The 20,979-nt window shown below is 41.0% G+C and overlaps 1 long non-coding RNA gene across 2 annotated transcripts; it reads left to right on the plus strand.

Moving 5' to 3' along the window:
• The first annotated feature begins 3,024 nt into the window (after window positions 1-3,024).
• Window positions 3,025-19,041, plus strand: LOC113163362. Of its 2 annotated transcripts, none has more exons than XR_003298890.1 (6): window positions 3,025-3,057; window positions 8,050-8,136; window positions 8,418-8,519; window positions 8,624-8,784; window positions 8,926-9,042; window positions 18,883-19,041. It is a non-coding gene; the product is annotated as an uncharacterized LOC113163362 (long non-coding RNA). The 2 variants fall into 2 exon arrangements; XR_003298891.1 differs by lacking the exon at window positions 18,883-19,041 and adding an exon at window positions 13,560-13,647.
• The last annotated feature ends 1,938 nt before the right edge of the window (window positions 19,042-20,979 follow it).

A 20,979-nucleotide genomic window follows, 5' to 3' on the forward strand; every position in this document is an offset into this window, starting at 1 on the left:
TATAAAGTCTGCTCAGCCGATCCCGCTAATTATCATTTACAGACCCCCAGGGCCCTACTCTGAATTTCTTTGTGAATTTGCAGATTTCCTTTCTAACCTAGTTGTTTCTGTAGACAAAGCATTAATTGCTGGAGATTTTAATATTCACTTTGAGAATCCAGAAGACCCTCTGAGAACAGCATTTATGTCCATATTGGACTCGCTAGGAGTAGATCAGTGTGTAGTAGGACCCACTCATAAAGCGGGTCACACCTTAGATTTAATAATATCCTTCGGTTTAAGTATAAGAAATTTACTTACGCTCCCAATGTCTGAAGTTATCTCAGACCACTATCTTGTTTCAACTACAGTGTGTCATATTAACAATGTATACTCAGCGCCGCGCTATCGCATTAAACGTACATTTACATCAACTACCGCACAGAGCTTTATTAGTAATCTTCCAGAGTTATCAACTTTGATTGGATCACCGTCTGACACCACAGAACTAGACCAGGCGACTGAATATCTCGAGTCGTCATTCCGTTATACCTTAGATAATGTAGCTCCAGTTAAAATAAAAGTCATTAGAGATAAGAAACCTGCTCCCTGGTATAACGATGACACGCGCGTCTTAAAACAGACTGCTCGAAAGTTAGAACGTAAATGGCGCCAAACTAAATTGTTAGTATTTCAGATAGCATGGAAGGAGAGCATCCTGAACTATAAAAAAGCTCTTAGTGCAGCTAGATCAACGTATCTCTCCACTCTCATAGAAAACAACAAAAATAACCCTAGATTTTTATTTAATACAGTAGCCAAATTAACTAGAAAGAAGACCACTGCAGATATCTCCACAACAACGTTGTGCAGTAGTGAGGACTTCATGAACTTTTTCAGTAACAAAATTGTAAATATAAGGCAGAAAATTCAAGCTTTAAAACAGACAATTTAGTTGACGCAGGTGACGAGGTAACCACAGCAGATCAGTACCTAGAATATTTTACTCCTCTTGAAGAGAATGAACTAATTTCACTCATCTCTTCTGCAAAATCTTCAACCTGTACATTAGACCCTATACCGACACACTTTCTAAAACAGATAATAGAACCCCTGCTGACAATCATAAATTCTTCACTCAGCTGTGGGTATGTCCCAAAGTGTTTTAAATTAGCAGTTATTAAACCGCTAATCAAGAAACCTGATCTCGACCCTTGTCAGCTGTCAAATTACAGGCCGATATCAAACCTCCCCTTTATCTCTAAGATTCTCGAAAAGATAGTAGCTGGGCAGCTATCCTCGTATCTTCATAGAAATAACATACACGAACTCTATCAGTCAGGATTTAGGCCTCATCACAGCACAGAGACGGCCCTTGTTAAAGTAGTAAATGACCTCCTATTGGCCTCTGATCAGGGTAGTGTCTCTATGCTTGTGCTACTCGACCTCAGTGCAGCTTTCGACACCATTGACCATAGTATTCTCCTTCACAGACTAGAAAATGTTGTTGGAATTAGGGGAACGGCCCTCTCCTGGCTTAGGTCCTATTTGACTGATCGTTATCAGTATGTAGATCTAAATGGCGATTACTACACATGCTCTCCAGTGGAGTTTGGTGTTCCACAGGGTTCAGTTTTAGGCCCCCTGCTTTTTTCCCTCTACATGCTTCCTCTGGGCAACATTATCCGTAAACATGGTATTAACTTTCATTGTTATGCTGACAACACACAGTTATATGTTTCATCAAAACCAGATGAGATCAAACTGCTTAATAAAGTTGAGCAATGTGTAAAGGATATACGAGACTGGATGCTAATTAACTTCCTTCTGCTAAATCCTGATAAGACAGAAGTACTAGTTATAGGATCATCTGCAGCTAGAAGCAAGATGTTAGACCACACCGTAACTCTAGATGGCCTTTCTGTTACATCTAGTGCAACAGTCAAAGACCTTGGTGTGATTCTTGATTCCAGTCTTTCATTTGAAGCTCATGTAGATAATGTCACCAGGACAGCTTTCTTTCACCTCAGAAATATTGCCAAGATAAAGAATATTTTGTCACTAAATGATGCATAAAAATTAGTCCATGCTTTCATCACCTCTAGGTTGGACTACTGTAATGCCTTACTGTCTGGCTGTTCAACCAGGTGCATAAACAAGCTTCAGTTAGTTCAGAATGCAGCAGCGAGAGTCCTCACTAGAACCAGAAGATACGAGCACATCACGCCTATCTTATCTACACTTCATTGGCTCCCCGTGAAATTTCGCATTGATTTTAAAATACTACTTTTGACATTTAAAGCATTAAATGGTCTTGCGCCACAGTATCTAAGGGAATTGCTAGTGTCTTATGATCCACCACGCCTACTTCGCTCAAAGGATGCTGGCTGCCTGTCAGTACCTCGTATCCTAAAAACTACAGCTGGGGGCAGAGCTTTTTCTTACAAAGCCCCAAAGTTATGGAATAGCCTTCCAAATAGCGTTCGGGACTCAGACACAGTCTCAGTGTTTAAGTCTAGGCTGAAAACCTATTTATTTAGTCAAGCATTTGAGTAAATAGATCTGTGAAGGACTCATGGACGTAGAGCATTATGGTGAACTGGTATGTTTAGATGCTGTCTTCCCAACTCTCACTGATCACTCAGGTTTGTTGATGGTGAAGTGTTCGGTTGCTCTACATCCCAGTGAGCCCTCATCTCTGTGTTTCCTTCTGAACCCACCCTTTTAGTTAGGCTGTCATAATTAGTCCTGCCGGAGTCCCTGCTGCACTACACTAAATATACATTCACCTCAAACTTTATCTGACTGTGAATACAACTAACTGCAATCTCTCCTCTTCTCTCTCTTTCCCTCTCCCTCTCTCTTTTCCCTCTTCCTGTCTCTCTGTCGAGCTACACGTCATTCCACCCTTTGCCCTCTGGACCTGTCTGACTCGTCCTGATGCCCAACTTCTGGCTGGAGATCTCGTCGCCTGGATCCACCGTCTGCCCTATGGGATGCGTTTGGAGACTGGATTGGTCACAAGCTACTATGAAGTCGGTCTTGGCCTCGGCGGACGTCGGCACATGTTTCTGGGAGGTATTGACTCAACACTTGTTGTTTCTTGTTGCCTGCTGTTCTTTTCTCTCTCCTCTTTCCACTCACCCCAACCGGTCGAGGCAGATGTGGGGGTGATGTTAACAGCTGTAATCAGTTGTGATGCAGATGTTTGTTTATTCCCTGGACAGGTAGAATGTCAGGAGAGCAGTGAGTAGCGACACACATCTGTCAGTTCATAGTTTATTTTCCAGCTAGAGAGTCTGTCAAAAACAGGACGCAGCAGTCTCTCACTTCCTTCTTCCTTCAGAATAAAAAGTAAATAGAAAAAGAGAGATTGGAGGAATGTACCACTGCCAAAGCTGTTAGGCCTCCCAGCAGCAGCACTTCTGCTTCATGTAGCACCGTAGAGTCCAGTGTTTGTAGGCAGTCCTGCGTCTTCATGGGTCGCTGTGTCTTCCCAGCATAGTAGTCCATGGATATGAAGACACCACAGTTAATGTGTCTCCAGTGCAAAAGTTACTGGCAGTTTGTAATTCTAGAGAGACCTGTGGTGTCTGATCAGATTCAAAGTGTCCAGAATAAGAGAAACAACAGGAAAAACCTTGAGCAGACATCAGAGTGGCTCATGTTGTTATTTTAAAATCTGGCACCAGTACTGTAAAGTAGATTAAAGCTGGTTAAAAATCAAAGTGCAGAGACAAATGATGACCTCTTTCACCTTCAGCTGCCACAGCTGGAACACAGTCTGACACTAGTATTTTCTCTGGATGCAGTTTGCAGACTGATGCCAGTTTTACAGCATTTCAGAATAAAAAGAAGCACACGGCGGTTTGATGGTGGCGACTGAAAGCGTTTCCTTTTCATAAAACCGTCAATCACTGTCACACATTGACATGATAACTGGTTTAGCAAAGACACAGGGGAACAACATGCATAGTACCAAAATTAAACGTAGCTTATTTTTACTGCTAAACTAGCTGCTGTACCACATTTATATGTTGTGCACCAGATCAAGAAAACACTGCTGAGGTGGTTGAACTGAAGGAGACAAAATGAATTAACAGTAATTAAAGCAACACGTTCAATTGTGTGAATAGCTAAATGTGTTTGATTTGATAAAAAACAATATCTTTACAAATAAAAACCAAGTAAGAATTCAAATTAAGGAACCCCCCCCCCCCCCCCCCCCCCACCCCCCACCCTTCCTATAAATGCATAAAGTTTTAATAATGGAAGAAATCTGTATGAAATGACGGTTAAATTCAGAAAACACTGAGATCCTGGTCATCGGTCTGCCCCTTCACAATGTTGATCAGTTCACAGTTCTCAACTCTTGACAACTGTGTGAGTTTGACAGCCAAAGATCTTGGACTCACATTTGATCCTTCCTCCTCTGTCATCACAACAATAAACATATCGTTGAGACTGAGTCAAAAAGAAAAGCTGTGGGGCATTTTCCTACCAGGCCCTGCTCTTCTGTAATAACCGCCCTGCTGACATCAGCCCTGTGATACATCATATGAAAACTAGAGATGTAAATGAAAAGTCAAAGGAAAGAACCGTCTTCACCAAGATAATAATCATCATTTCATTATTTGTTCTCTGACTCCTGGAGTCCACTTAATACAATAATTGATGCCACTGTAACCCACCCAGTTTCTTCTTTAACTTTCAGTCTGACCTAACTTTAACTGTATTATTCTATGTATACATATCTAGTGTGGTAATTTATATCAAACAAACATTTAAAAAACCTTTGTTTTAATGTCTGTACTCAGAGAAATCTAAGTCTGTCCCTGATGAAAATAAGAACAATGATGCAGAAAGTTCTGCTCTCCGGACACAAGATGTGTGTTTCTGGTTCTGTGAACCTTGGTCCAGCTGTTTTCATTATCCATGCTCATTATCCTTGGGGTCAATCTTACAGAAACCTGGTTGGACCTACCATTGCTATGCAGATGACATTCAACTATACCTATGTATATATATATGGAGGGGATGTAGACCTGAATGATTGAACTGAGATAAGATGGAGCTGTGGAGTTAACCACTCTGTAGGCAAAAGACAGAGCTTTGAACTTTATCCTTGCAGCCACAGGAAGCCAGTGCAAAGATCTGAAGAGTGGTGTGACATGAGACCTTTTTGGTTGTTTAAAAATGAGGTGTGTTGCTGCATTTTGGATCATCTGTAGGGGTTTGGTCGTGGATGCCGGTAAACCCATCAGAAGTACATTGTAGTAGTCAAGACGAGATAAGATCAACGCCTGTACAATGAGTTGGGTCGTGTACTCCATCAGGTAGGGTCTGATCTTTCTGATATTGTGGAGGTCATATCTACACGACCTAGAGACTGTGGCAATGTGATCCATGAAGGTCAGCTGATCATCAATGATGACCCCCAGGTTTCTGGCTGACTTAGTAGGGACAATCACCGCAGATCCAATGTTAATGCTGATGTTGTGTTGAAGTTGAAGGTCTGGCAGGGAAGACTAGAAGTTCATTACATGGGACATGTCACCTGATCCTCTGAGGGGTCTGAGAACATGGCTGGAACTTAACGTTCTACATCTTGATGAAAGCAGAACAGAGTGCGTGCTGTTTGGTGACTGCTGCAATAAAGGTCTGTGATCAGGGTCTTGGGCCCCTGGCTCCTCATCTAAAGGGGGGGTGATGTCTGACAGTGATCTGAGATTTGATGAACGGATAAATCCAGTTCCAGATGTCTCAGCTGAGGCTGCTAAGCAGGCTCAAGTCATTTCCTTCTTTCAATGACTTTGAAAAGCAGGTCATGTTTTATTTAGCTCCAGACCTGGCTGCTGTATTCTGGAGTTAACCCTCCGCCCGTCTTCAGATGGTTCAAAATGCTGCTGCCGGTCTTTTGATTTGTTCAGCGGTGTTTTCCCCTGATCTGGCCTCTCTTCACTGGCTTCTAGTTCCATTCAGAACTGATTTGAAGTTATTGATCTTTGTTTCCAGAATGGACTGCGACACAGGCACAAAGCAGTGAGATCACTCAGGTCTTCTAATCAGTTCCTTTTAGAGCTTCCAACAGCCAAATGCTTTCTCTGTGTTAGCTTCTACTTTGTGGAATAACTCACGTCTTGATGTTAAAGCAGCATCAGACCTGGCAACATTTTAAATCTTTGCTTAAAACCTATTTATTCTTCTTGGCTTTTGATGCACAGTAAAAGTCTGATACAGTCTTTTTAAACATGGTTTGATGACTCTCGTGTTTTATTTTTTACAATTCTTCTCATTGTACTTATTTTATTTATGTTATTTATTGAAGATGTTGCTTATAAAGTGCTTTATAAATAGATCTGATTGGATTTGATAACTGCACTCCAAAGTTCAGCAGAGACTCATATTGACCTTCAAATAAAACATCCCATAAAGCTAAATCAAGACAGGATCTTTCAAGGTTGAAACTTATTTAAGACAAATTTCACTTGTTGTTACTCTGAAAGTAGTTCCTTGAACAGCAGCGTAGGAATATCGTGTGAATCTACGTGTTGTTACCCAGTCCCTTTCACAAGTTGTGAATGGAGTAAAGTTGAGAATGAATTTATCAGACTCACTCAGTTTGTTCCTGTCAAGTAGACGTCATCTTATTCCCTATGGTTCCTATTCTACTTTAGTACTTGAGCAGGTTCATGGGGGATTAAATAAATTTACTTCTTTCCACAGTAGCTGACATAATAAATGATCTGTTTATTAGACCGACTACATGTTGCCTTTTTACTTCAGAGATTAGGTTTTATGCTAGTTGTAATGATGCAGATATGATAGCAGTTAAGCAGCACAACCTTCCAGTAATGAACTAGAGTAAAAGAAAATCTCCAGAGAAAATAATTAAATAGAAAATGGAAACGTTCATATACTGAACAAAGTCTGTTTGCTGTGCAGAGACGTTTATTGAACTGCTGTAGGACAAACATAGTGTTTCTGCTACAGTTTGACTCTGACTGTGATCTGATAAAGTCAGAAACTGATTCTACATTTGTCTGTTAACTCTGAGAAGACTCTGGTTCAGTTCAACCCCTGGTGATACACAACCTACCTATGTAATGAGAAACGTGTATGAATATTGGTGGATTAAGATGTAGAGATGTTTCACAGTGTGCTCACATGATGCCAGTTTGACAACATGCCAGAGAAACAAGACACACACAAGCTGTTTGACGTGGTAAAAGAAACGTTTCCTTTTCCTGCTGTTTTTCCCAGTCTCTGTCACAAATTGGCTTGAGAACTGGTTTTGCAAGGAAATAGGTGAATAACAGATAAATGACACGTAAAAGGTGCCACACAGCGTGAATTTATCTTATCGCTGATCCTAAACTAACTGCTAAATGTATACATTATGTAAAATGAGTGAATAAGCATTTTATGAGGGGGTGAATGGTGCAGGTTTGGTTTCGCTTAAGCAGGGAATGATTTGTACATTTGGCATAAATAACTAGGTCAAGTTCCCTTTTTTACCTGTTGTTTCATTTGCTCCACAGCTGAAGTAAGTGAATGACTGTAATTTGATTCAAATTGAATTTGAGTCACGTGAAGACTCCAACTGGATTTGAAGCCAGGTTCTTCCAGCTAAGAGGCAGCAGTGCTGACAACCACCCCCCACACCCCCCAATTAAGTTAATAATAATGACTGGACACTGCGTCTCAATGAGACAGCTGTATCAAAAGACAAAGAGGTCACGATTCATCTTCTTTCCTTTGCTGTTCAGTTTTGAGTACCTCTGTTAATAGAGTTTATTTTCATCTTTCTTTAAAAACACTGTTGCATGATTCAATATCATATTTTACACATTTTGTTTTGGTGCACAATTCTGCACAAATAAAGTCTAGATTAACAAAAGTCGGGATAAAGTCACATGATGATATTTAAGTGATGCACAGACAAGTGAATGCTGTAAAAAAGGGAACACACCCACTGCCTGACGTGTATTCACCTGTCAACCACTTGTACGACACCTGTGCAGTATATAAAGTGCAGCAGCACTGATCAAGTGCACTGTCACCACCCAGGAAAACCAATCCACCACAGCACCTACCTGTTCATCAGGATGAAGCTGACTCTTTCTCTGGCACTCACCGGGACACTCTTCAGCACAGGTAGCTCCACGTATTACATAGAATAGTTTCTACAGATCCAGGACGTCGTTTAAACCTGGAAAAACTGTTTTTAAGAGGAGAATGTAAATATGACTGTAAATAAGATTTGAATAAAACATAACTACATCTGTTAACTAAGATATAGTGCATTGGTAAAACAAACTGTAAAGAAATGAAAGACAATAAAGGGAAATAAAGAATATTCTGTGTATTTTAGACCATTTAAACCATTTTAACACACTTCATTGATATTTGATCAGCTTCACTATTTCTCTCTGCAGCTGCAGCACTCGTGTGTCAACGTTGCACCGATCTGCAGTGTTCAACCTCAGTAAATCAAACCTGTTCCTCAGACATGAAGTGTATCACAGCTTCTATTCTAGGTAAAAATTTTTTTATGATATAAAGACATGTTTAGTAAAATACATATAGTGCAAGGTTCTTTGTGCTTCTGTCAACATGAACCAACTGTGTTTTGACTCTGCAGCCAATTTAAATGGACCTACAGAAAGGTTTGTCTGGAAGACGTGTGCACCATCCGACCTGTGTCCAACCACAGCCAATCAGACATTTGCAGGGAAATTGGGTCCTTGGAGCACAGATTCATCTGCTGTGACACAGACAACTGTAACTTAGAAAATCTACCTTGTAAGTACAGATTAATGAGAGATTATGTGATATAAGAAAAGACTAGACAGATATACACATTGACATCCTGCTACTTTTAACATTTTCAGTTTTCAAATTCTCTCTGCCTCAAATAAATGATCTTATTCTATTTGGTTTCAGACCCTGCTTCTCCATCAGCTAACGGCCTTCAGTGTTACTCATGTGAAACCCTCAGCACGCCATGCACCACATCATTACAGTGTGACGGAGTGGAGGACAGATGTTTTCAATCAAAAGGTGAGTGTATGTTAAAATATACATTTATAAATAAAAGATTTTATATAGATTGTCTTCAAATGTGTCTTAAGAGTGTTTCGAATAAAGTCCAGCTTCTGAAATCTGGGAAACCAGACAGTGGTGGAAACCTATGTATTAAACTAGAGAGGAATTTCCCGGCATTTATGTTATTTATACTAAACTCTACTTTGACTCCATTACGTTTTAAAGTAAACTCAGCTTTATGTTTCTGCTTTTGTATTTGTATTACCGTATTTTCCGCACTATAAGGCGCACCTAAAAGCCTTCATTTTCTCAAAAGCCGACAGGGCGCCTTATAATCTGGTGCGCCTTATATATGGATTAATATTGAGTCAGTCACGCAGTAGAACACGGGAACAGACCAGCAGCCAGAGAATTTAACATTAATGAATCAATGGTGCAGTTTCTTGTCTTTACTGGAGTTGTGAACTGAGGAGTACATTGTTCTCAACTACATTTTATCCTATCTTTTCTTTATGTAACTGAAAGAAACGGAAAGAAACTAAATTAACAAATAATACACATCGTTACACATTTGGTATGTTACACTCTCACACGCTAGCTTGACTTGAATGAAGCTAATTACAATAACTGATAAATAATTTATCACGTAACAGGTAACAACTAACATACTTCTAATAACAATAAACATGTTAATACTTCCAAAGACAAATGCTTTCCAAGGCACAACCGTATAAATCACACTCAGCATAGACATGAACCAGTTGGTTTTACTGTGGAAACTAAACTAGTTTAATTTCCCGACGGAGAAAATACGTCAAAGCTGTACTATTGAACAGAGAGTGGAAAGAGCGCTCACTCTGCAACTAATTATCTTAACAAAGATCAACTAAAATACACAACTCTCACTCTGATAAATTTTAAGAACAATACTATAGTATAGCGTTGTCAGAATGCTGGTTTGTAATCTATTAATTAAAGTTTGACCGACCTATCTGACTGTTTTGTTAACATTCCCTTTAGCGCAGCTCCATCTAATGTTGCATAACGTAACGCCAGCCACTACTGTAGCGTCTATTCTATGCGCCTTATAATGCGGTGCGCCTTATAGTGCGGAAAATACGGTAGTTGGGGCTTTCGGCTGCGCATCTGCAAATCTGTGTGCAGCTGTTTCCATCATAACAAGTTTGCCGCTCATACAAAGTGTTTTTGTCAATGTGATTGTCAGTGAACTAATCTGTTGCAACACCAGTTTTTGTAATGGTGTCCCCAACAACTCATACCACACCCCCAACAGCTGACACCACACCCCCAACAGCTGATACCACACCCCCAACAGCTGACACCACACCCCCGACAGCTGATACCACACCCCCAACAGCTGATACCACACCCCCGACAGCTTATACCACACCCCCAACAACTTATACCACACCCCCGACAGCTTATACCACACCCCCAACAGCTGACACCACACCCACAACAGCTGACACCACACCCCCGACAGCTGATACCACACCCCCAACAGCTGACACCACACCCCCAACAGCTGATACCACACCCACAACAGCTGACACCACATCCCCAACAACTTATACCACACCCCCAACAGCTGACACCACACCCCCAACAGCTAACACCACACCCCCGACAGCTGATACCACACCCACAACACCAACAGCTGACACCACATCCCCAACAACTTATACCACACCCCCGACAGCTTATACCACACCCCCAACAGCTTATACCACACCCCCAACAGCTGACACCACACCCCCAACAGCTGATGCCACACCCCCGACAGCTGGGCCTCCTGCCAGTGATGCCTCCTGTACCAGACAGGGTTCTGAACCTCTGGTTCCTGAAATCCCTGCTTGAATTCAATTCAATTCAATTTTATTTGTATAGTTCTTTTTCCAATTCACATTGTCGCAAAGCAGCTTTACAACAACAACCAAAGAACAGAACATGAACAGTGAATGTGTAAGAATCACAATAATCAGATTGTCCCTGCTTGCTTAGCTCTCTGACCTGGACTTTCTTATCTGGAATTGTATTTGGATTTCCGACCTTGGAACCTCTACCTTGGGAGTTTTCCTGTAACGGTAGCAGCTTTCAGGTTTACACCGTGCCCTTTGTTGTCCCTTTATGACTCTAGTACTTAGTGTTTAGTTGTATACTTTATTCATCCTCATTTTATCCCTGGAATTGGATTCTGGTTTTTACTTTTTCTTCTGCCTATTTATTTCCACATGGCTTTAATGGTTCGTGAGTAATGTATGTATCTTAACAAGGAGGGACCTGAGTTTCTATAAAGATGTTAGCTTAGTTTTTCAATTCAAAAACACAAATATCTATACAGCTCCAAGGAGGAGATAGGATATAAATAATCTACACAGGATCATGTGTAGTTGGTTTTTGGTGTTTAAATTGTTCTTTTCAACCAGAGTAATACAGAAGTTTCTGAAGTGACAGATTCAGATTCTAAACATTCAACAAAGTAGAAATAATATTATTTTACACGACAGCAAACCTCAGTGTTAGATGTTACATCCAGACAATGAGTTATACAGGTAACTTTGATTTGGTACAACGTGGTTTCAAATACATTTTCTGTTGGAGTTGTATGTTTTCAGTTACTGTTCCTACCAACCTGTCCAGTGTTTTGTGTCTTGCTTGTTGTTCTTTTCTCTCTTCTCTTTCCACTCATCCTAACCAATCAAGGCAGATGGCCGCCCACCCTGAGCCTGGTTTTGCTGGAGGTTTCTTCCTCTAATGGGAGTTTTTCCTCTCCACCTCTTCTCTTGCTCAAGGAGAACTGTTGGGTTTTATAAATAATTCTAAATAATAAAGATGAATGTCCTTGTGATTTGGTGCCATGTGGATGAACTGAAGTGAGCTGAAATGATCCTGCTTCAACTCCTGTTGCTTCTAAAGGAGCCAAAATGAATTTAAGTGCAAACAGCTGTTTAATCTGAGTGATTTTTGTTTATGCTCTGACTTAAGCTGCAGTTTGTACCAAGCTAGCTGTAGCATGAGACTCAAATCCAATCTACTCAGCTTTCTCTCTCTCTCTCTCTGCTCTGCTGTGCTCTTCTACCATCTGCTACACATCACAGTCTTATTAGTACAGTGTAGTGCTCTTATCTTATTTGTTGTGATCCTGACACCACTTCCTGTCTCATGCTTTTATTTTGACTTTCAGTTCCCCTCCTGGCCCTGTCCTCACTTTGAAAACTTCTCCTAATCACCTTAATCACCAGTTCTCCCCTGACACTGATCACCAGATCTGTCTCAGCTGTTCCCCAGCCTCCCTTTATAAACTCCCTCCAGTCAACACCACCTTTCCAGTTCTTCAGCTTTGCACTGTGTTTCCTGCCCCTGTGCCCCAGTTGGTTTGTGGTTGATGTGGATTTGCTGCTCATGTGAATCCTCCCACAGTGTTTCATGAGCAGCTGGAACCACAGTGACTGTGAGGAAACAGGAATTAGCAGAATCCATCTGATATGAAGCTGTGGTTTGAATACCACTTCCCTCCTCTTTGAAGAGTAGTCAGATATCTGTGTTCAGGTTTTTGTACAGCCTCTTCTCCACTTTGTATCACTGTGTTTCTAGAGCACAGTAGTAGAGAGCTGTGTCTGCCAGGGTTAGTCTGCTTATGGTCAGTTCAGTTGATGAATCTGATGTTTGGGATTTATATCGTTTATCAGGGATATATTCATCACTGATTCCTTTTTCTCCTTTCCAGAGAATAAACTGAGGAGCCTGAAGCTCAGAATGATATTTGTACCAGTAAAGGAGAATATTATTATAAGTTGTCTGATATCTACATTTGAGTGTGACAGATTCTCCTTCTCTTCCACTGACTTCATGTTGATCAGCAGAGATGCTGTCTCCAGCTATTAGTCCTGGAAAAAGTGGAGAAAATGAAGCCATTAGATGAACATTGTCCATGAGGCTGAGAGGAGAAGACAGTGGAAAATGTCCCTGTACAGTGTTACTCTGTGGACAGAAACAAGTCAACTGGAGCTGAGATCATCATTCTGTTCAATGAGACACGGATTAGTTGGAAACTCACCTATAAAGTGAGAGAAACAGAGAAAGAGGTAAAGCAACATGTCTTTGGAGGAGTTGAAGCCAAACAGACAGCAGATGAACAATGTTCTTCCACTGCAGTAGAATGAAGCAACTAAACAGCCTCTCTGCTGCACAGCCCTTCTCCTCAACATCAAGCTGATTGTGCTTTTAGTTCCTCCAACATTTCTGCTCTGGACACACAAACAATCTCATTGGTTGACTTGGACTTCAGTGGGTGGGACCAGGTCATTTGATCCACCAATGTTGAAGCTGTTAAAATAAGAGGGTCGTAATAATCAGTAGAAACCATGTTTATTTACACTTTAGTTTAAGGTTTGGTTAAAATGATGTAACAGTGAAACTTTGGATCCACTTGAGTTCATTAATACTTTGACTTTATTTAGTAGGTTTCACTTAAATATGTGTTGATTGGTTTGGTTCCTCTTTTCTTCCAGGTCCACTTCCTGGTTCAAGATGATGCTCTCATTAACGAGTGCACATGAACGCCCCCTTTGCTCCACCAGGTGTTGTCAGTATGGACTGTACCATGTTGGACTGTACCATGTTGGACTGTGCCATGTTGGACTGTACCATGTTGGACTGTACCATGTTGGACTGTCCCATGTTGGACTGTCCCATGTTGGACTGTACCATGTTGGACTGTACCATGTTGGACTGTGCCATGTTGGACTGTACCATGTTGGACTGTCCCATGTTGGACTGTCCCATGTTGGACTGTACCATGTTGGACTGTACCATGTTGGACTGTGGGAGGGAGGAAACAATGGGTTTTCTTTGTAGCTGTTGTTTTCCAGCTCTAGTAAATGTAGAGTTGTAGTGTTGAGAGTTTCTTTGATGTAACTTTATGTAGGAATCTACTGCAAGTTTTATGGCTTATTAATAGATATATAATAGATATTTCCTGTTTCTAATAACAGTCTTCAGTCACATAATTAATATTTTCATCTGTGTTTAAAACAAGTCGATTAACATCTAATATCTAAAAATCAGTTGTTTTAATACAAAAACAAAGAGTCTGGATCATCAGAGTTGAACAGTGTGTGAGTCCCTCTAGTGGATGTTGTGGAGTTTTCTGTTTCTTTGCTCCAAAGGTTTTTGTACAGAGTTTTGCTGTTTCCTGTCACTGTGGGCTGCAGAGCACAGTAGTACACAGCAGAGTCAGACACTGCAGCAGAGGAGATCTGCAGATGAAACTCCTTTCTTGTTTTGTTGTGTCTAAATGAGAACCTTTCTGTTTCCTCTGAATATTCTGCCATGAGAAGTTGTGCAGATGAACTGGACTCCTGTTGATACCAGAAGAGAAGTTGTACAGATCCTGAATATTTACAGGTCAGAGTCACAGGGTGTCCTTCCAAAGCCATCATCACATCTTTAAATGGTTTCAGTAAATCCTCAGAGGATCCTGGAAAAATTTTAAAATATCATTAAAGTGAGTTTAGTAGTAAAGTCAGTTCCCTAACCCGAACCACTCATAAACTAAACCTTTGTCCCCATGTTACCAGCTGTTCTTACAACTTGATGCTGTCTGATTACTCACCAGTCTGAAAGGAGACCATCATCATCCAGATGAAGAGCAGTAACATTATTTTCCCTTGTACTGAATGAACAATAGAGAGAAGACAGCAGCTCTTCACTTCCTCAATGAAGCTTTTCATATTCAGTGGTGGAGCTCCTCCTCTTACTGTGCTCTGTTTCCATTCAGACTGTTGGAAGCTGTAGAATGACAGTGATGCTGCATCATCATCATCATCAGGACATAAAGTGTGAACTGAAGGAGGAATCTACAGAAACTTGTGACCGTTTTGACTCTTTGATTCATGTTCAGATAAAACCTTTGTGCTGAAGAACAGAACATGCAGCGAGAGAATCAGTAAAGATTCTTTATTTTAGGAAGTCACAGTAAAATGAAACATTTGTTCCTGGTGAAATTCACTGAGCTTCACATTAAAATGGAAACAAACTCTTGGAGACGACCTGTTGCAGTACTGTGGATGGTTTCACTGACCTGATAAACTGTAATAGGAGGTTTGGTTCAGTCCAAAGGACATTCTCCCTCATTCTCCTCCATGGAGCCAGTTGTAGCTCAAAACTGAACCTATGATGTGATCAAAGCCTGATGTAATTTGACTTTGCTCCTCGTAGGATGTTTCCTACATTACAGCCTCTTAAATGTAGAACGGTTTTCCAGAGAAGTAGGACCTGAGTCAGGTCAGTGCTTTACCAGTGAAGCAGAAATTAGAGAGTGCAGAAAGAAGTTGTCTTACTCTGACTTATCTTGGGTGGAGTACCACAAGGCACCATATTAGGTCCAGTAATATTTATTTTATAAAGGCTTCCTACAGCTTCTTATATACAGAACATTTCTTCCAGATAAGTAGGACCTGAGTCAGGTCAGAGCTTTACCAGTGAAGCAGAAATTAGAGAGTGCAGAAAGAAGGCTCTGGTCATTCAGTGTTGAAAGCTGCAGATAGATCAAGTTTTCTGTATTAATCACATCAATTGATTATTGAGTAGAGCCATAGAAACCTAGTGCTAGAAGAAAAAATATGTGAACCCTTGGAATCAATAACTGGATGACCCCTTGGCAGCAAAAACCTCATCCAGGTTCTTCCTGTAGCTGTGGATCAGACCTTCAGGAGGAAGTTTATTCCATTCTTCCTGCAGAACTACTTTAGCTCTGTCATATTCTTTGGACGTCTCATGTGTGGCTCTCTCTTCAAGTCGTTCCACAGCATCTCTGTTGGGTTGAGGTCTGGGCTCTGACTTGTCCACTCCAAAAGGTGAATTTTGTTTTTCTGAAGTCGTTCTGTTGTGTGTTTTGGGTCATTGTCCTGTAGCATCACTCAACTTCTACTTCTAGTTTCAGCTGACGTACAGACATTCTCACAATATGCTGAAGAACTTTTTGATACACTTGGGAATTCATCTTCCTCTCAATCACTGCAAGCTGGCCAGGTCCTGATGCAGCAAAGCAGGTCCAAATCATGATGTTTCCTCCACCATACTGATGTTTTCATGGTTATATGCAGTGACTTTTTACACCAGATGTAGTGCTGTGTGTTCTTTCTGAATAGTTAATAGTTTAATATTATTTCATCAGTCTAGTTTTACCAATACTGCTGTGGAGTGTCAATGTGCTCTTTGTTAAACTTCAGACGTTCAGTAATGTTCTTTTTAGTAAACAGCAGCTTCCTACGTGGTGTCCTGCTATAGACACAGATTGTTCAATGTTTTACCTACTGTAGACTCATGAACACAGATGTTAGCCAGTTCCAATGATGCCTTCAAATCTTTGACTGTCACTTAGGGTCTGGTCTTTATCTCATTGATGAGAGTTTGTTGTTCTCTTGGAGTCATTTTGACTCATCGCCCACTTCTTGGTAGAGTAGCCACAGTCCCAAAGTGTCTCCATTTGTAGATTGTTTAACTGCAGACTGGTGAATTTCTAATGTTTTTGACATCACTTTGTAACCCTTTCCAGATTTATGTAAATCATTAATTCTTGATTGTGGATCCTCTGAAAGCTCCTTTTTGGTGAGGCATGGCACATAAGTTAGAGTGTTTCTTGTCAGTCAAAGTAGCTCTACTTCACATCTACAAACAGATTTTCTTAATACGACTCCAGGTATGTTAATACCTGACTCCAGTTAGTTTTTTGAGAGGGTTCAGACATACTTTTTCCATAAACACTTTATGGATTTTATGGTTCTTCTCAATAAAGACATGAAGCATGAAAATGTTTTGTGTTTAGGCACATTCAATTTCTTAATACTGTAGAGTTAGATGAAGATCAGATCACATTTTATGACAAATGACATGGTTCACATTCTTATTCTTACAGTACACTGTAATTGGAGAGGACATAAGAGAGGAGTCTGGTCCCCCAGCCAACTAATCTCTACCATAATAACTGAGAAATGGTTCAGAGTCACCTGAGCCATCTCCATCTCTGTATTTTGTTGACTGATGTTCTAAGTTTTACAGCTACAAAGAATCGACACTGTTTCATCATCAAATCATCAGAGTTGAACAGTGTGAACAGTGGAGGTTGTCCTGTACTAACAGGATGTAGTTGCCTAATACAGGAGGTTAGTCACCTGATGAGGTTCACCTGACCTATAAAACATGACTTACAGGGACAATTGTTCTCTCTTTACCTTAAGCTGAAATCTACCTGTTATTGACTTCTATTGATTTTTGTTGGCTTTAGTTTTAATAGGTTCCAGTGTTTTATCATGACCTTTGCATAAATTCTCTCTTTTTCACATTACTTGAGTCAATTTGAGAATGATTGTGTGAAACCGCTAGAGTTAAACAGCGTGTGAGTCCCTCTAGTGGATGTTGTGGAGTTTTCTGTTTCTTTGCTCCAAAGGTTTTTGTACAGAGTTTTACTGTTTCCTGTCACTGTGGGCCTCAGAGCACAGTAGTACACAGCAGAGTCAGACACATGAAGCTTCTGGATCTTCAGAGGAACTGATTTGTCTTCGATCGCAGCATCAAATCTGTCGTTGTCAAACTCTGGAGCTTTATCTACTGTCTTTGAGAAACTTTTTGTCATGTACTTTAGGAAACCATTTGCTTCTTGTTTGTACCAGAACAAATAAGCTGTTAACCTGGTCTCAAACATACAGTTGAGTGTAACAGCATCTCCTTCAGTAGCAGTAACATCTCCTGTTGTCTGGATCACTTTGTCTTCTCCTTTACACTCTGAGGAAGAACAGAACATGCAGAGGAAGAGATGGATCAATAAAGAGGATTGATTAAAGGAGAACAATCAGTAGGTTTATTTCCCATCTTACCAAAGCAAAGAGCAGCAAGAATAATCCACAGCCAATGTTCCATCTGTACAACAAGGTTGAAAGCAGCAGGAGAAAGTGTGTGATGTTCAACATTCAGTGGGAGAATTGTTCTCTTCACAGCAGCAGTTCTTATTGACAGAATGGTTGAACACAGTGCACAAGTAGAGCACCGCCTACTGGATAATGTGTCCCTCTAGTGGAGGGAAAACGTTCACTTCAACAGTGTTTTTTGTTCCTCTTGTTCCCTCTCATTCATTCTGTTTTGCTGTGTCTAACCTTCGTTCCTCTTCTTTCCAGAGCACACCTCCACCTCTCTAGATTTTCCTCCACCTGTTCTTACCACAGATCAGAATGTCAAACATCAGAGTCCATCTCTATGTCTTCAACCCCCAACCTGTACTAATCCACCTCTCCCTCCTATCTGTCCAACCTCTCACCTTAACACCACTTCCGGGTCGTCATCATCTCGTCATCTCCTCGCCTCGCTGCTCTCACTAAGGTCAACTACTTTCCATATTACTACAGTATTCTAAACAGTGTGAACTCTGTCTCCTCTCTTAGATCACCACCCACACCAGAAGTCGCCCCTCTTCAGTTGTGACACTACTGGAGTTCCTCACATTATTATTGTATATCTTTCTGTAATAAACATCTTTAAACTCACTCTGGTTTCTGAGTCATCTCAGGTTATAAAGTCTGATCCTAGACCTGTGACACAAACAACACTGAACATCACACTTTTAATTTCCAGATTCAGAGTCACCACCCTGTCTGAGAGACTCTGTTCACCTCCAGAACATTCAAACAATCTCCTCTTTCAGAATAACTCCTTCTCCATTTCTCTTTCCATGCACATCATGGTAAAACAACTTGAACCCTGATCCTAAGCTTCTAGCCTTACTAACTGTTATCTCTCCTCTCCTTGTCTCTCTTTCCCTCTTTCTGTCTCTCTGTCAAGCTACACGTCGTTCCACCCTTTGCCCTCTGGACCTGTCTGACTCGTCCTGGTGTCCAACTTCTGGTCGGAGATCTCGTGTCTTGGATCCCTCGTGTGGTCTCTGGGGATGCGTGTGGTGACTGGGGTTGGTTCTACGCTACGATGAAGTCGGTCTTGGCCTCTGCGGCCATCAGTAGCTGTTTCTCTGAGGTCTCGACCCAACGTTTGATGGTCCAGGACTGGAACAAGTCTGCCTGCAATTAACTAACTGGACTCCACATTAACTTAAAGACATTAACTGTTATACTGGACTGCTGCCTACACAGCATGTAATCACCCATATGAGGATGGGTTCCCTGTTGAGTGTGGTTCCTCTCAAGGTTTCTTCCTGTTGCCTTCTCAGAGAGTTTACCTGCCACCGTCGCCCTCGGCTTGCTCATCAGGGACAATCTGATTATTATGATTCATACACATTCACTGTTCTTGTACTGTTCTTTGGTTGTGTAAAGCTGCTTTGTGACAACGTCAATTGTAAAAAGAACTCTACAAATAAAATTGAATTGAATTGAATGAGCATCTGGAACCACAGTGACTGTGAGGAAACAGGAATTAGCAGAATCCATCTAATATGAAGCTGTGGTTTGAATACCACTTCCCTCCTCTTTGAAGAGTAGTCAGATATCTGTGTTCAGGTTTTTGTACAGCCTCTTCTCCACTTTGTATCACTGTGTTTGTAGAGCACAGTAGTAGAGAGCTGTGTCTGCCAGGGTTAGTCTGCTTATGGTCAGTTCAGTTGTTAAAGGTGATGTTTGGGATTCATATCGTTCATCAGGGATATATTCACGACCACTGTATGATCCTGCTCCTTTCCAGAGAATAAACTGAGGAGCCTGAAGCTCAGAATGATGTTTGTACCAGTAAAGGAAAACATCAGATGATGATGTCTCATAGTTACATTTGAGTGTGACAGATTCTCGTTCTCTTCCACTGACTTCATGTTGATCAGCAGAGATGCTGTCTCCAGCTATTAGTCCTGGAAAAAGTGGAGAAAATGAAGCCATTAGATGAACATTGTCCATGAGGCTGAGAGGAGAAGACAGTGGAAAATGTCCCTGTACAGTGTTACTCTGTGGACAGAAACAAGTCAACTGGAGCTGAGATCATCATTCTGTTCAATGAGACACGGATTAGTTGGAAACTCACCTATAAAGTGAGAGAAACAGAGAAAGAGGTAAAGCGACATGTCTTTGGAGGAGTTGAAGCCAAACAGACAGCAGATGAACAATGTTCTTCCACTGCAGTAGAATGAAGCAACTAAACAGCCTCTCTGCTGCACAGCCCTTCTCCTCAACATCAAGCTGATTGTGCTTTTAGTTCCTCCAACATTTCTGCTCTGGACACACAAACAATCTCATTGGTTGACTTGGACTTCAGTGGGTGGCGACTTAAATAGATTTCTCTACCTTTCAGACTTGTATTTAATTAGATGAATCCTGAACCAGATCAATTCTACCTCAATTAATAAGAACCAACCTCCAGTTGGAACCAGGCTCAGGTTGGTTGGCCATCTGCTTTCACTGGTTGGACAAATAACTGCAAACAGAAAACATTTAGCTTTGACATCAGGGATTCCTGCAAAAAGTTACAGAGAGATGTGTAGTACAGATGGAAAATACAAGAGGACCAAGAACAGAGCCCTGTGGTACACCATTTGAAAGGTCATAAGAGTTAGAAACTTGTTCCCGCCAAGATACCTTGAAGATTTGTCCAGATAAGTAAGACCTGAGCCAGATCAGAGCTGCAACAGTGACACCCAGATCTGAGAGTGGAGAAATAAGGATCTGGTGCTTCAGTGTCAAAGGTACAAAGGACCATTACTGTGGAGTGACCGCTCATTAAGTCAGACTGGTTGACATCAGGGAGGTTGTTCTCAGAAACATTATCTATAATGTTTTGTATTGGTGCCAACAAATATGTTTGGGTTCTTTTGATTTGTTGGTTTTTCTTAATATTCTGTTTAATCCAGGGGTCGGCAACCTGCGGCTCTTTCATCCTCCACGTGGGTTGGGGAAAATAAATGTATAAGTATTAAATTGAATATAGAATCACAAATAGAGT

The sequence above is a fragment of the Anabas testudineus genome, chromosome 17 (assembly GCF_900324465.2).
Source record: "Anabas testudineus chromosome 17, fAnaTes1.2, whole genome shotgun sequence".
Classification (NCBI taxonomy): Eukaryota; Metazoa; Chordata; class Actinopteri; order Anabantiformes; family Anabantidae; genus Anabas; species Anabas testudineus.